Here is an 11,172-nt window from a genome sequence, read left to right as displayed (position 1 = left end):
AAAGCTTACTTTGGTGAACTGGTAAAAATATTTTTACTTATGAGTTACTTATAACTTTTGGGTTCATTTTTGCCATATTTTATTATTATTTCTCAATATCAGTGATGAGTGAATTTCCTTGTGTAATTACAGGTACTTTCTAATGAACATGTGATTATTATTGATTGATTCAAAATGAGTTTTTATTTTATCTATTTTTTGGACTCATTAAAAATAAACGAAAAAGGAATCCCCCTGGAATCATCTTTAAGCTCTTTTATGACTCTCGAAAAATGAAAAGATCGTTGAGTACTTGTCATTTCGAACTCATTAAATTAAATGAATTGACATCAACTCAGTATATGTTTACCCATTTTTTGGGCTGATATTAACTATTTACAAAATAGGTAGACCTTGATCGACATGGTCAAGATGTTCTCTCGAATATTGTTTTCTACCTTTTTGGTTTTGAGGGACAAATTACGAAAAGGGACAAAACGTATTTTTCTTTTTCGTCTCCTTTTCAAACTCTCTAAATGTGAAAGCGATACTGATTTAGTCTTACGTTGGACTTGTTAAAATTTTACGATGAAAGACTCATTACCATGATGAGACCACATTTCTCCTTTCTTAGACTTGTAAAACTTACTAGGATAGATTCATTCAAAGAATGAACTTACATGACAAGAATATGTTATCCCCTTCAATCTTATGATAAAAATAATTGGGTACTCGCTAAAAATAGTGGGGAAAATGAAAATGAAACATCCTTTGTGTTACAGATCCATTTGGGCACATCACTCCCTATATCCAGATCAATGTTTAGGGCTCATCAAACCCTAATTTCAGTTGCTACATGCCCTAAACAAGTCAACCACTTGAATGCCTCCTTCCCAGTTAGTTTCATGGCCTGAAGACATCCTGAAATGACTCCTTGAAGGACCTGTTAGATCTAAAATCTGCCTTAGGCTGAAGCAAGGCAGGATTCAAGATAACACCATACCACGCTCAATCTCATAGCTAGCCCTACGAGGACAGGAGAGGGCTCTCTCCGGGTCAACTCAGTAAAAATACTTAATAGGGTCTGAGATGACTTAAAATGGATACTGATTTTAGGCTAGTAAATAAATATGAAAGAGGTAATTTAATGAATGACTGAATTTTTCAGGGCTGCATGGGAAAAAGGACAGCATGAGCTAGGAAATTAAGTTAAAGACACAGAGTGTTTCATGAGGCAAGATAGGCAGGAAGTTTAGCAATCAAATTTGAAATAATATGGAGTGGAAAGATTGTTGAGAGGCTGAAAAGGGAATATATAATGAATCCTTTTCAGACAGAAGAAGATACACAGAACATGAACACTTTCCCAAGGCAGAGCAATAAAATAGATTCTACCTTTCTAACTTAAAAGCATTCAACTAGCAATGATTATGAATGAACAGTAAAACATAACAAAATACATATGAAACAGAAAGAAGAGACATATGCTAAACTCATACCACATGAATCTCAAAAATCAGAGCTGCATCATTTCATTAATTCCCCTTGCCAAACTGTACAGTAAAGCGCTGAGTTTTCTTCCACACCTTTTCCCCAGAACTTAGACCCCTTTACAAATGTTTTACAATAAAATAAATAAACTCACATGTTGAAAACAGATCGATGAAAATAGGGAGCTATTTCAACTGAAATTATAAAGATAGAAATAGAGCCCTTCATCTATTCTAAAGACAGAACAACGTTCCCCTTGAATTTTCCTGATGACCAATTAAAAGACAAAAACTATAGCGTAGACCCTTTGAATTGCAACTGAAGTCAAAAATATGAAATCTGTTCCTATCTCTCTGCTGTGGTAGATATTTTTCATTTAATTTTGGCTTTCAGTCTTTGACCTTTCACCTTCCCTTTGTCGTTTGAATAAAAACCAATTTTTAATAAAAATGGTTTTGAATTCTGCCTTTGATGACAGGAAATAGATTTCAGCCAATTCCAACTGCACAAAATTCGCAACACTTCCATTATCCTGGATGCCCAAGGTTGCAATGCCTTCATTCACTTTACACAATGCCTCGGAGAGTTTTCTGTACGAGGATCCTGATCTAGATATCGTTGTAAATATGACAGATCTTGCACATCTGTGTAGAGTTGGAAACGAGCTCTCCATAATTCTCAATAAAATCCATCTCAGACAATACGTTAATGTGTAGCAGCAACATGGTTGTCAAAGACAGCAACAGAACTTACTAGTCACGTTTCAAAAATTTCACCTTCTACCTGCAGTGCCTTCGAATTTTCCAGGTCAGTGTATGCAATCTCTTCTGTTGGAAAGTCATGGACTGAAAATGTTTCCAATCTGCCAGCATTAACCTCAAATCCTGAAGCTTGTTTCTCAGTTCATAGCAGCAATTTGCATGCATGGTGCAAACCTTGTGTGAAATCTTTACAAATCTACCAAAATAAGATGCGTCCAAGGACCTCAACTTCAATCCTACTCTGCTTATAGCATCTTCATATTTGATATTATTTAGCACATCTTAATCATGCTTTCCAGGATACAATTCTCGTGACATGTACCAATACCTGTAGAATTCTACTGTCCGGTTATTTGATTTTACATAGTTCCCATTGGCGTTGTTCTTCAAATCTGTAGGGCTGCCAATGAAATGGTCACACGCAATTTGAAAATTTGCATCCATGAAAACAAAGTTATATCCCATTGCAAGCACAGTCCACCGAAAATTGATTCCCCTCCACATCATCTTTAACTAATCATCTGTCATGAAAATCTTCTCACTAGCGAAGTCAACTCCATCAGTCTTGAGAACAAAGTAGTGAGCATGGATGGACATGCACCGATCATAAGCTTTTTGATCCAAAGCCACTATAATTAAATGATCCAAAAACAGCTAATTCCATCCCCTAACTGAAATCTCTCCAATAAAAGATCAATCATGGAATTTGGGGTTGTCCATGCCTAATTTAACATGGTAATTATAACTGTCTTATCAACCATAGTAGCCTTTTGCTTTAGCATATTCAGCATTGTGAAGCAGAGGAGCCAAGAAAATTAGAGATTTGACGAAGGCAATGATAAATTTGGAGTAGCAGCTCTGTGCACTGCGCTCGAGAAAATTAACACAATCAATTTCTGCCCAATGCGCCGCGTTTCGTGGATGCGCCACGCTTGCCTCCCATGCGCCGCGCGCATTTCCAAACACAGTCTCAGCTTCAGAATTACAAATTTTTCCCTCTCTCCTCTAAACTTTGACTTCAATCGACCTCTTGAATGCAAATGGCATTGATAAACATTGAAATCTCTTCAAAAGACATGTCTTTGATTTTCTCTTTGTAAAGACCCACTTTGTAATGTTTCAAAATTGACATTACTTCACCTTTAATACAACTCTGTTCTTTCAAATTTCCTTTTTGATTTTTGGCTTGAAATAATGTTTTCTTGGTTGATTTTTGCAGGGATCGTGGCATCGAATTTCGGCAAAGGATGACCATAGGCTGCATTTGAAGTACTCCATGGCGGAAAATTTTAAAATTACAAATTTATTACAAACATTAAAATTTTACAATTTCTTCTTCAAAACAGAGTTTTGAAGAAGAAACATCCTTGAATATGATTAATGATGAAAATATTGGAATAAAAACTTATTGAAGACATCCTCATGGCCTGCGGGCATTATTTGACATTCTGAAGACAAACCCTAGACCTAGAAACTGAAAAGACTCTTTTTGACCAAAATAGCATCTATGACTGTAAATGACTGAAATCAACTTCGATGAACTTTGATAAATTTTGACCAACCAAACAGGTACAATCATGAGGGAAATGAGTGAAGAAACCCTTCCGTCAGATAATGGCATGTCCCTAGTAGAATGCAACTGAGTGAATCAAGCGAGACACCTAAAAATGAAATGCAATAAGAGAAATGATCTCTGACAGAGGGATGTAAAGACCGACTCTAACATTGGCTCCAATGGGGATGGTAGCTCCCTGGAGGTGCCAAGAACGACAGATATTTGGGAGAGAAGACAGTGCCTATATCCATTGGGCTATGGAGTCCAAATCAACACTAGACTATTGACTAAAAATTTAACTCAAACTTACTCGATGCAAATTGAAATGACTGAAAAAACTTGACTCTAACAAACTAACTTAAAACTTAAAGCTTGATGGCAATACGTGACCACCTATGTTTCTTACAAGACAATATACCATCAAATTATATCAAAATTCCAATGTAACCAATCAAGAAGATGCCTTCTTGATTGATTCTCCTGATCAGATCTCCTGGTCAACAGTAGATACTTGTAACTGGGCATCCAAAAATATAATTGACCATGATCTCCTTCATCATTGAATACTGCAATAATCACCTTCACTGCTGACTGCAATAGATTTTCCAGTGGATTGTGAAAAACATGAAGTCTTTCCTCCTGCTGAAGAAACAAGGTGTCTTTTTCTTTTGATTCTGATCTTTCTTCATAGTGTACTTCAGTAAAAGTATGTTCCTGGTCCTCAAAAAAAACTGAACAAGTAGATGAGCAGATCTCCTCTTGAAAAAACATTTCAAAACATGAGACATATGAAGAAGAATCTGAAAGGCAGTGCTGAATGTTCTGATCTCCTGTAGTCTGAATATATTGTAGGTCATCTTCATATGATATGACAGCCAGATTATCATGTTCCTCATTACATTCATCAATCATAAGAAAAGAAACTTCAGATGGTTCTTGATACTCAAACATGACATTTCTATCATCTACCAACGATTCATCCAAGGAAACTTTTTCACTTACTTGAACAAAGATCTCATCTTGTTGTTCATAGAGGGAATGAACTACCTCCTCATGAAGATCTAGTTCTGGTGAGATGAGAGCATTTAGGTCTGTAACTCTGTTTTCTTCATTTGAGGCAGCCGCAACAATACAACTCTCTTTTATGAGATCCGGAACAACATGTTTTTCCTCATCACAATTTATCTCTCGATCTGATTTATCATTATCACTATCTGAGATTGGAACGTCATTTTCTTGCGTATCATCCTTTATTTCAACCATATCTGAAATAAAACTTCTTCTTTCATCATTTTCAGCCATATGGAAATCTTCAACCTGCTGATCTTGATAAGTATCCTCTAAGAGTTTTGTGTGCTGCTGAAACGGATTTTCATACAGGGCTTCCATAATCTCATCATCCATGAAATTATCATCTTCATAATATTTTTCAGGGCTTTCAATAAAACCATAAGCATGTTTGCAATAGTCCTGAACTAAATTTAATGATGGATAAGAGTCTTTATACCTCTCGATGAACATGGCATGAAAATCCTTTAAACAGTAAATACAAGCAGGCGGCAAACTTTCATACCAAGATTGGGCTTCACCTTCGAGAGTGGCTAGGAATATCTTCATCAAGCAATCTTCAGGAAAATCAACCTTCAACTTGCGAATATGCATATGAAATCTAACCAGATGTAAAGCAGCGTCCTTCCTACCATCATCTTTAAACGTAGGCAAATTCCTTGACCAATATACCTTCGGAATTTTATTTGGAAAGCCTGGAATTTGATCTCGGCTCACGGGAGCATATCTTCTTGCAACCCGTTCCATCTTGAAAATCTCAAAGCTACTGATCTCTCTACAGTGGAGTCACCATGAAGGATTGATTTCTTGATTTTTCAGTGAATGAAGTCACCAGGTGAATGATTTCAACCTTCCTATGTCTGATCGTTGTCCACCATCAACAATCAGATCAGAACTTGATACATGTACTGGGGCAACTTACAAGTTATATGTGACGTTCAGAAGCTAGACCGGAGATTGACTGAAGCAGTGTTTATCTACTTCCCTGATGCATAGCAAAAGAATTTCGAAGGCTACCTGGCATAACTTCAGGCTCCGTCTGTAGCTTATAAAAAAATGACATCAAAAATCAAACCATTTTCTTCCCCAGTATGGTCGCCACTTTGTTAGAGCCTAGATTTGCCTCAGGCTAAAAAGACAAGGTTCTAGGTCCACATCAAACCACGCTCAACCTCGTAGCTATCCCTACAAGGACAGGAGAGGGCTCTCTCCAGGTCAATCTCAAAAAAAGATAATCGATGGGGCTTGAGATGAATGATTTAACAACTGATCTTAGGCTAGGTGTGAAGTGCAAGATTTTGATTTGAGTTTTTGGGGGTTTTTGTTGGAAAAAGGGAAAGGCAAATTTGGGTCTAGGGATGAGGCCTAGTTTTTGCAGAATTCTGATTGGGGCAAGGAAGGAAATAGTTTTGATGCTTTAGATTGGATGAATGGATGGATTTAGACCGGTGAGGAGCTAAGGAGGGTAAGAGGGTCTCAAGAGTCCTCCTCAAACAGAGGAAAACATGTAGAATTAAACAAAATTTCAAGGCAGAGCATATCAGTCCAATGAATTCTACCTTAATCACTCATTTGTTTAATTGCAGAATACAAGAGGAGAAAAAATGATACACATAAACATCATTGAACTTACAAATACATAGAGAAACACACCATCAAAAACATAGAGCCACATGGATCCCAACAAGTGCTACAAAACCCTGGTCTTTCCTTTGCCAAAATTGCAGAAATGAAATATACAATAGAGTGCCAAGCAATCCCAAGTATCCAACCCCTACACTATGAAATTCATAAAATATATACATTTTCTCATCCTTGTACTAAGGGATTTAGCTCAACCATTTTCTTCAAAATAGAATTAGTTACATTAAACTTGCGCCGAATTTCTGAAAATAGGTGTTGAAGATGAACTCGTATCCCCTAAGCCATAACACATGTTACAAAACAGAAAGAGGTCTTTGTAGATAAGGTTGTGATGGAGAAAAAATTCTCTCAAATTTTGGAAATTCGTTTCTAGTAGCTCGCAATCGGTTCCACAAAATCATCTCTAAAACAGAAAATCATTAAAAATTTAATTCTGTGAAAATGAGCTGTAAAGATCTAGTCACATATCCCAATCCATGACACCTATGAATAAACTGAAAGAGGTTTTTGTTATAAAGCTCATTCTTAACAAAAAAATCCTTGGATTTTGTAAAATTACTTTCCATCTGTTGTAAAATGGTCCCGCACCAAAATGACTAAAATAGTAAAAATATGAAAACTTTGCTTTGTTTTAATGTAGGCTCCAAACATCACTGTATATCTCCCACATAGTAGCACCTATGCATAAAATGAAGGATTTTTCTATTATTTGGTATGTGATGAACAAAAACCTCTTTCACTTTTGAAAAATTCCTTAACATTATTTCAGAAACGGATTTTGTACTAAACTTGTCATTGTGTGCAGCAACTAACCTCAAAACATGCATAACCAAGAATCACTCATTCATTTCTTCTAATCCAGGAACTGGTTATGGGAGTGTGTTATACCGTTGGAAAGATTTTTCTAAGCTTCTTCTGATGGACACACTTGTGACATGTTTTGTGTTGAACATCATGTGCAAAACATCTAACAAAACCAGACATAGTAAGAGCTCATGTTGATCCCTGGTGAGAGGTTGCGAAGACTGGAACTAACAGGACCAGTGTAGGTAGGCCCATGTAAGGGTGCTCTGCAGAGCACTTAGGCCCATGAAAAGGTGCTCTGCAGAGCACTTAGGCCCACTTTGACCTACATTGGGCGAGACTGAGAAAAATTTTCATAGGGTTATAGGAATATTCCTTGGTTCTAGATTATTCTAGAAGGATCCCACCGCTTATCCCCTCATATGAGCACGATATTAGATAGGCTACAGTCCATTAAATCTTATCCTCTCATCCCTTCCAATATGAAAACTAACTCTATGTTTCAAAGGCCATTTGATACCCTCATTTATGACAAAACCTCCTCCATCTTCCTCTAAATTGAGCACTCATCTAAGTGATCAAGGGCCGGACTATGTTGAATTGTAAGGAGATAATGTTGCTATGAGAATTGGCTTTGAGACAAGTATTGTTATGCTACAATTTTTTCATGCGTTTGATGTGATGTGGATGGGATCCAAGCTAGAGGAATGACTTTGAATTAGACATGATGGTTGTAATTCCTTCTTCTATTCAAGAAAGTATTTGAACCTTTTTCCATATGTTTGTATTGATATATGATGCTTATATGTGTGAATGTATTTGATTCCATTTTCTTGTATTCAATAGATCTTTTGCTTTGATTGGTTCTTTCTCTTCTTTTTGTGTTAACAGGTACTTCTCAAGCGTGTTAATTACGGTAAGGAGTGACAAGATCGATACAAAGGAGACAAGATGAAAACAGAACTACAAGTAGGTCTTCTCATCTTCTTTGTCTTATCTATTGCTTATAGGAAAAGGCTAAAGTTCTTTAAACTATTGTTCTAGATATGGATACTTATCTAGGGAATTAGTATTTATTCGTAGATACCAAATTCTCCAAAAAAAATTGGAAACTCCGCTAGGGAAGATCATCCTTCCTAGTATCTTATCCACCTCCTAGGACACTCTTGCAGACCCTACTTGTGTTCATTGATTGTATTTCAACTCTTTTGCATTGAATTTTGGTCAAAATTGTGTCAAATTACCTTTTGAAATGGCTCACTGTCACCAGCGCAGGCTTGTGAGGAACACAATGCACTGTAAAGCACCCTTGCCTTAGGGACAGTTCTCTGAAGCGCATTGTCTCCCATTCAGAGTTGCACTGATCCTCCTAGGGTCAGTTTCCCACCTTTGGAATGTGGTTTTTGCCAACTTTTCTTTGTTTGTTTGCTCGCTGAATGATCAATGAATGTCATGTATCAGGAAAGAAGTTTCTATCTCCTTTTCTAGCCCTACTTTGACTTGGTTGATTAATGTTTATTAAATGTTTTCTTTTTCATTATCGATCCATAGTCAAAGTTATATTATAGTCGATTAATCTTTGTTCGAAAGAAAGTGTCGTCAAAGTATTCTTTTCCTTCGAAAAAGAACTGTCGTATAGTCTTCATTCTTATTCAAGATTGATTGATTGTATGTGAATTAGTTTCCTTTTTTTTCATGTTCACATTAAGAAAATTGAAAAGAAATACATGCATGTTGCAATGAAAAAGTTTGTGTGTGCTCATAGGAATAGTTAAGGGAAATTGCATTAGATTGTGCTCTTTTCTCTTTGATCGAAAGAAATCTGATTGCTTTATCCCTAGTAGCTAATATTTTCATTGTTAAATTGAATGGAAAGAATGCTTATCATGATAGTTGCATTCCTAGGAATTTCAAAATACATCACGTGGTGAACTTGAAAGGAAAATTCCTAAGCAAGATCAACTTAAAATTAACATCAATTTACCTAATGGAGCATTGTCACCTAACGAAAAACATTTAGTGGTTCTAGGCTAGAGACGTGTTCTAGCATCATAAAACAAAGTAGTTGTCACTAACGTGTCTGCAATACATCCCGAGTGTGATACCTCATTCCACGTACGTGAGTATATCGTAGCTCTTCCATGTACCTTCGAGTATATAGGGCAGTGTTACAATACGTAAAGTATATGGGAATGATCTCACTGTACAGTTTTTCATTAGACAATGCTTATACAGATTGGGCCTTCATGTACTTTCAGGTATATATGGGAGGACAACACTAGGTTTCTATCCATCCTTAGGTAACCAAGTCGGCCACCTTATAGACTATGATACGCCGAACACAACATTCGAGGAGATTGCCTGCCCGTACTTCTCGGCTTGCCAGGAGGTATTCTGTAGTTCACAGTTGCTTGGTAGACCTTTTGCCTAGATTATCCCTCTTTTGTTTTGTTATGTTACTTTAATTAAAATAAAATTAATTGACAGTGGATAAAATCCTCCACACACACTCCTTAGTTGATCTTAGCTTGAAACATATGACGACAAATCTAGAGTCCACCAATCAAGGAGTTCCTTTTGATGGGAATCCTAGTCCTTTTCCTCCTTTTGGAAATATTAGTGATCCTTATATGGCTACTTTATCCCTACCGGGATTTACCATTGGCTTACAAATATGGTTTTTCTTCAACCTCCTTGGTTCAAAATGTCATGATTTCTTTGCAATCGAGTACACCTCCAACTAGACAAAATCAACCTCTTGATCCTAAAGTTGACCCTTTACCTTCTTCCTCAGTTGTTTCTTCCTCCCCTTCTTCCTCTTTGCCTGGTGAAAGTATTGGTACTAGTAACCAAGTGGCTAAAAAGAAGAAGAAAGGGAAGAAGAAAAAGAAGAGGCAAATTTAGCAAAGGGGCAACCAAGCAACCATTTCTTTGAATGCAACATCTAATGAGAAACTGTTTGTCAAGCCTCACAAAGTTTGATATCCATGCAAACTTTGTGCAGGAGACCATCTTCTTAGAAATTTTCTTGATATTCCTCAAATCTTAGAAGAATGGTCTTCCTGTTCACATCATCTTGTGTCATCAACTTCTAGAGATCATGTTGGTGACACATCATCAACTAGTGGTAGTAAAGTTCATGGAAAGAAGGTTAAAGTTAAGTTTCCCTGTAGCTTATGTGAAGGGAATCACCCCATTCACCTTTGTCCCTATGTGGATGAAGCCAAAAAAGTGTTGGATAACCATTCTGCTTCACCGAAGCGACTTCCATCTAGTTACAGGAGACTATCCCTTAATCCTTCACTAGTTGATGAATTGACTGACCAAAATCAACTATCAGTCAAACCCTCTCTCTCTGAATGTGAATCCAACGAGTCTACACCTCACCGATCGTAGGTCAAGAAAATAGTTGACCCAATTTCACCTTCAGTTAATCGTACCTTTCCTATAGAGAATGAGTATGATACCACTCAGGTTCTTTTCGTTTCTTCAGATTCCAATGAGCTTGGGGGGAATCCTCCTGTTCCATCAACATAGGATGAAAATCCTCCCATTCTCGTAACTCAAGGAAATAATTCTCCCGTTCTTACAGTGCCCCCTCCAAGTAGTCTGGTTACTTCCTTTGATTGGAATAGACTAGCAGGATTTTGTCTTCCTTCTCATGTTCCTTTCCAGATCATAGTACAGGTTTATAATATGATTGTATCTAGCACTATTATAGATTAAGGTTCATCAGTGAGTATCCTTTCCTCTACTGCTTCGCAAGCACTCGGTTCGCAACCACTTGTGCCAGTTACCCAAAATTTGTTGGCTTTTAACAGAGGAAAAAGTCAACCATTAGGAATCCTCCCTCAGTTACCTATTACTTTG

At 37.0% G+C, this 11,172-nt stretch overlaps 1 pseudogene; it reads right to left on the bottom strand.

Annotated features, from left to right (window-relative positions):
• Positions 1 to 2,249: 2,249 nt before the first annotated feature.
• Positions 2,250 to 3,022, bottom strand: LOC149204658 (uncharacterized protein At4g15970 pseudogene; annotated as a pseudogene).
• Positions 3,023 to 11,172: the final 8,150 nt, after the last annotated feature.

This window comes from Pinus tabuliformis, chromosome 1_2 (genome assembly GCF_031772625.1).
Source record: "Pinus tabuliformis cultivar Carrire ecotype Pingquan chromosome 1_2, CPIR1, whole genome shotgun sequence".
In the NCBI taxonomy this organism is placed as follows: domain Eukaryota; kingdom Viridiplantae; phylum Streptophyta; class Pinopsida; order Pinales; family Pinaceae; genus Pinus; species Pinus tabuliformis.
Note: the sequence above shows the minus strand (reverse complement) of the source record. Positions and strands in the feature narration are given on the sequence as shown.